General features: G+C 50.6%; 1 long non-coding RNA gene across 1 annotated transcript; it reads right to left on the bottom strand.

Annotated features, from left to right (window-relative positions):
- Nucleotides 1–389: 389 nt before the first annotated feature.
- Nucleotides 390–1563, bottom strand: LOC123037625. The gene is made up of 3 exons (XR_006417583.1): nucleotides 1333–1563; nucleotides 923–1269; nucleotides 390–867 (listed from the first exon to the last, which is right to left on the bottom strand). It is a non-coding gene; the product is annotated as an uncharacterized LOC123037625 (long non-coding RNA).
- Nucleotides 1564–5500: the final 3937 nt, after the last annotated feature.

The raw sequence follows: 5500 nt of genomic DNA, 5'->3' as shown, positions 1-5500 counted from the left end.
GCAACAAAAATGACTAATTATGTGATTCCCCAGATCTCATATGTTGCAGTTGGAGTCGATAGTGGGATGGACTCTATCGATAGGTTAGGATGATAAAGCGATGGTTTTAGTGGCGCCCCCTGCTGCTCATACCCTTGGCTATCTAGCTATTTAAACTAGCCCGGTTCGCTCTGGGTATGGCTAGGATGGCCTTGGATTCGTCCATTGACCCACTTTTGGGAGAGGGAAAGGGAATATGGCGTGATGGGCATGACATTGCGTAGGTCAGGAATCGGGTTTAGTTGCTGCCGGAGACCAAAGCAATGTAGACGGAGTTCTTTGTATTTTTTTTGCTTTTCGTTTGATACAAAAAAAAGTAAGGGTGTGAAAAGTGCTAGTGTCGTGTGGAAATTAAGTAGATATTTATTCATTTTAGGTCCACCGGGGACCCTAGTACATAGGGCCCCGGCAGTTTTCTTTGATTTTCGTCGTTTTTTTGAATTTCCTCTCGGAGGAAGGGCAGCAGCCCTCGTGGGAGTACTCCGCCACCAGTAGCAGCATCAGCAACAGGCGGCGGCAGCAGCAGCAGTAGCAACAGCAACAGCCATCACCGCCAACCAACATCGCCGCAGGCAGTTAGGTTATTTAACCACAAAAAAATTCAACTTTACCTCGGTGAGTCCGTTCCGGCCCATATAACCCTAGCAGCACAACGTCGCGACCACGACGCGACTCCCCTACCACGCGGCGTCTCGGACATCACGGTCTGCAGTGGCCTAGGCACGGCGTAATACCGGTTACCGGACCGCCACGTCCCTTTATAAGGGTCCCGAGTTGTCCTCCGGCGACTCGCCACTGGCTTACTGCCGGTGCCTAGCCTAGAAGTGGCTGAAAATTATGAATGTTAAATTAAATGTGCACATTACTAAATTTATATACTTACCTGTTGACCTGTAAATTTATCCGGACTTAGACCCGAAAACCTCAATTTGTCCTCGTTGTTGCCTGTAAATAAGGGTCGCGATTATTAGTTTTCGGCGGGATTGTTTACAGCGCATACTACTTACCGTTTGGCCTGTCCCTTCTTTTCCCTAGGAGCTCCTCAGGATTAGGTGACCCGACACATACATAGTGTGTGCCCTTTTTGTGCGCCTCGTTCACTGCGAGTTCCACCAATACGTGACTGGTGGAACATTATTTCCGCGGCGCCTGTAGCCTTTGCCCAGGGAAGGTAATCTTCTGCTTTGACCGCGTAAATTCGAAGACGGTGGCCAAGTTTGGTCGTAAAGGCTAAGAAAAGATGAATTAATTTATAGGAGAGCCATTATAACAATGTATAGCATAGGTACTTACTGTGGATATTAAATGTACATGTCTAGAAACTGAAATGTGCGAGTGAGTTGTCGTTGTGGGGGAGATGGAGCTGTCCTAGTCGCGAGGAGTGACTTGGACCAGCTGGACTTGGGTGATGCCTCCGCAGAATCCTCCGGGGCATCCTTGGTTGGGTGGGCGTGCTTGGCTAAGTCATCGAAAGCCACCAAAACACCATATTTTCCCGTCATCTATAATTGTTTACGTTGTTTACCTTTGTTTGTTTTGTTTGTTAGTGATGAGCGATTAATTTGTGATGTGAGACAGTGTAGTCATCGACGTTTATGTTGCGGGCTGTGGCATTAGGGGGAATCCGCCCCGAGAGAAGACTGAGCTAGCGGCACTGCCAAAGGACAAAAAAGCAGTTCGTAACATAGTGGCGCCCAATTTAAACAATAAAATTGTCGAGGCGACGACGTCTCGCCCATTGATGGCCCTGACTCCCCTCGTCATCCCTAACGGTGGCTTGCAATATAGGTTGCAATTGCATCGGGAGTGATGACGGGGAAGTCAAACGGCAAACCGAAAAGCACAGAACGGGAGGCTGGTCAGCAAATATTGCCGACAAATTGCTCCTGGTCACAGGTTTACCAGTAAACCAGTGATGGCATCCCGGCAGAAGCCAGGTTTTGCATCACGGGGTACATCGTGATAGCGAGTACACTGAAATAAATCTGTGATAAATTCTGTGATAAAAGTAGGTTAAAAAGCTTGTTTTTTGTTGTTTATTTATGTAAAATTTTGTTTAGATTAGAATGTCTTTAATTCCTGGGTTTTTCTCCCCGTCCTGAATATCTAATTTTATGTCGGTTAAAAACTTAAATGGTAATCGTGACCCGTGGCAACGCCACGCGCTGCACGGTTTCCTCGATGTAAAATAGAAAATGCCGATGGGAAGGAAAAGCCAGCAGGAGTAAAAACCAGCCAAAGTCCTATCACCACGAGTGATAGCCTGTTCAGTTGACGAACGGCTAGGAGAAGCGCAGGACGAGCTGGGTCGGAAGTCCACCGGCGAGGGTCAGTTCCATCTCCCCATGTTAAAAAAACTGAAAAGATAAATAGGAAATTTTGTATTGGTGGGGAAGGGAAGTTTGAGTCATTGTTATATATTTTCTTTGTTATTTATTATTATATTTATTTATTCTTGTTTATTTATTTAGTATATTTTTTATTATATTATTTATTATATTATTTTCCCTATTTATCGGCAATTTAATTTGTCGTTACGTTATAGTATTTATATTATATTATTTGTTAGTTACGGGTGACGCAGTTATTTAATAAAAAAAAAAGGGTGAAAGCAGGTCCATGGATAAATATCCAGGAAATAGGCACGGCCATCAGCTAAGGTCGATGGTTCCTCCCGGCGACGAAGAAGACGCACTCTGGTCCACTGACGTAGAAGGTGCTGCAAGGCTCCCGCGGGTATCTCTGGCTGGGGGTTTACCCAGAACGCCAATAAGCGGTGGTCCAGTGGATCAGATTAGGGATTAATCGGCGGTTCTCGCACAGCATCGGTCGCCCAGAACCCTCGATTTCCGGGCGATCGTCGAGGCGCAGGATAAATTGCTGATTCCGGAACAGAAGAATCCTCAGGAGGAGGGCCCGAACCGAGATTCAGCAGCTGAGTCGGCGGCAAATGCCGCTCTGGCACAAGCGGCCCAGACCTATCGCGCGTCCCAGGAGTCGGGAGTTAGCCAGACGTTGAGGGAGGAGATCCGAAACGGCTTCATGGACATGATGAAGTTGCTGAACGACGTCCTTAGGCCAGCCGAGAGCAGACCGCAGCCGCTACAGGAGAGCGAGAATCGCCAAGGATCGATGGTGCCCAGGCCGACGCGTCCAGAAGCCGTCGCAAATGGTCCAGCGGGAGAAGTCCAACAGCGGCAGGAGACGACAGAGGCTCAGGCCTGAGCTGCCGCCTAGGCAGCGACCTCGGCCACCGGTGAACGACTCTCCGGGGATCGACAGCAGCCTGAGCCAAGAACCGGAGTACGACCCAGCAGGCCCGAGTGATCGCCACGGACGGCAATGGCGTATTGAGGATCGCAGAGCTACGGATTTCCGGGATGAGCCGCGGCTTTACGCCAACACGAGAGCTGGCAACGGGAACCGATATATCCGAGTGGACCGCTGGAATGTTTCTTTCGACGGCGAGGACGACCGTAATTCCGTCGACGATTTCGTGTTCCGTCTGGAGTTCCTGCGTCGTCAACACCAGCGTCCGTGGAAATCGAAATTCCACGCCCTCCTATCGGGCAGAGCAAAGGAGTGGTACTGGGTACATGTCCGCCAATCCAGAGTAGACACTGCCCGCAGGGCTTTGGTGGATCGGTTCCGTGGTCACCAGACGGAACACGAAAGGATGCACGAGCTACTACAGCGTGAGCAGCAGCCGGGTGAAGGCGTGGATGATTACATATATGCAATGCAGCAATTAGTTTCCCGCCTAAAAAAACCAATGCCAGAGCGGCAGTTGATGAAGGTGGTCAAGAAAGGCTTGAGGGATGGTATAGCCAGGTTTGTCTACGCGATGGATATACTCACGGTAGAGAACTTCGGGAGGAGTGCGTCGAAGTGGTGAAACACTTCAGTCGTCGAGGGCGCGCTGCTTACGGGCAGTTGAACAAGTTGCGGGTCAGCGAGGCGCGCATACCGGACGAAGTCGACGAGCAGCAAATCCTCGAAGTGGACGAGCTTCGTGGAAGGCCGAGAAATCCATTCAAGCCAGGCTGTTGGAATTGCGGTGCCGCGGAGCACAGATTCCGAGACTGCCCGTCCGTGGAGTGGAAAAGGTTTCTGTTTCCGGCAGACCGGACACAATCACTCCAAAATGCCCTGAGTGTGCGGAAAACGGCCGACTGGGCAGTCAAAAAGTGGGAGGGACTCGCCCAGATTGGAATCCCACGAGGTAGTTCCTAAAATAGATAACAATAATAACGTATATAGCAAATCTGTTAGGAATAAGTGTTCATTAAGATACCTACCGGCGGAGGAACGGCTACGGCGATATATGGAGGCGCGAAATAGGATTTTTGCAGAACATCAGCTGAGCGGCATGCGTATGGTCTCACGGAGAGTCCAGAAGGCAAGGGAACGCTTCAGGATAAGAAGTGGTGGCCGCCGTGAAGCGCATCGATTCCGGCGATCCTAGACCCTTTGCCGACGTAGAGGTCATGGGCCAGCTGCTCACAGGCTTGTTGGACACGGGGGCCAGTGTAAGCGTGCTGGGCAAAGGTTGTCGAGAGCTCGTGGAAACGCTGGGGGTGACTGCTCAACCGTATTTCTCAGTAGTCCGGACGGCTTCTGGCGAGGATCGTTCAATTATTGGACGCGCGGAGCTGCCTGTGAGATACAAAGGCGTGAGTAAGATGGTCATGTTCTACCTTTGCCCATACCTGGAACAATCAGCGTACTTCGGAGTCGACTTGTGGCGGGCGTTCGGACTGGCTCCAGCCGTCGTAGGAAACCCGGTGCCAAAAGCCATCAAGGCAGCTGATGAAATCCATGCCAGCCAGATGGAGCACTACGCCGAACAGGAGGATGAGGACGAGATGAGGGAGGAACCCGAATCCTGGAAAAGGTCAAGGAGGAATTTCTCACCTTTGAACGGGATGGCCTCGGAACCACCAGCGTGGAAAGGCATTCCATTGAGTTGATAGAGGGAGCCCGGGTGTTCAAAGATCGTCCGTATCCGATGTCTCCGGCGAAACAGAGAGTAGTCGAGGATGAAATCGATAAGATGCTGGAACTGGGTGTCATCGAAGAGAGCAAAAGCCCTTGGAGCAAACGCACAACGGTGGTGTCGAAGCCAGGGAAAGACCGGTTCTGTCTGAATGCCCGTAAGCTGAACGCACTGACGGTTAAGGATGCGTATCCTCTGCCTAGTATCGATGGGATCCTCTCCAGTTTGCATTTTGGCAGATCGAACTGGAGGACAGGAGCAAGGAGTACACTGCGTTCACGGTTCCAGGCAGACCGTTGTACCAGTTTCGAATGATGCCATTTGGGCTGTGCAACGCGGCGCAACGCCTGGTGCGTCTTATGGATCGGGTGATACCAGCGGAGCTCAGATCCAACGTCTTCGTATATCTGGATGATCTGCTAATCCTCGCTCCAGATTTTCAGACGCACTTGAGGTACTTGCTGC

This window comes from Drosophila rhopaloa, unplaced genomic scaffold (assembly GCF_018152115.1).
Source record: "Drosophila rhopaloa isolate 14029-0021.01 unplaced genomic scaffold, ASM1815211v1 contig_189, whole genome shotgun sequence".
In the NCBI taxonomy this organism is placed as follows: Eukaryota; Metazoa; Arthropoda; class Insecta; order Diptera; family Drosophilidae; genus Drosophila; species Drosophila rhopaloa.
This window is presented reverse-complemented; position numbering and strand designations above follow the sequence as displayed.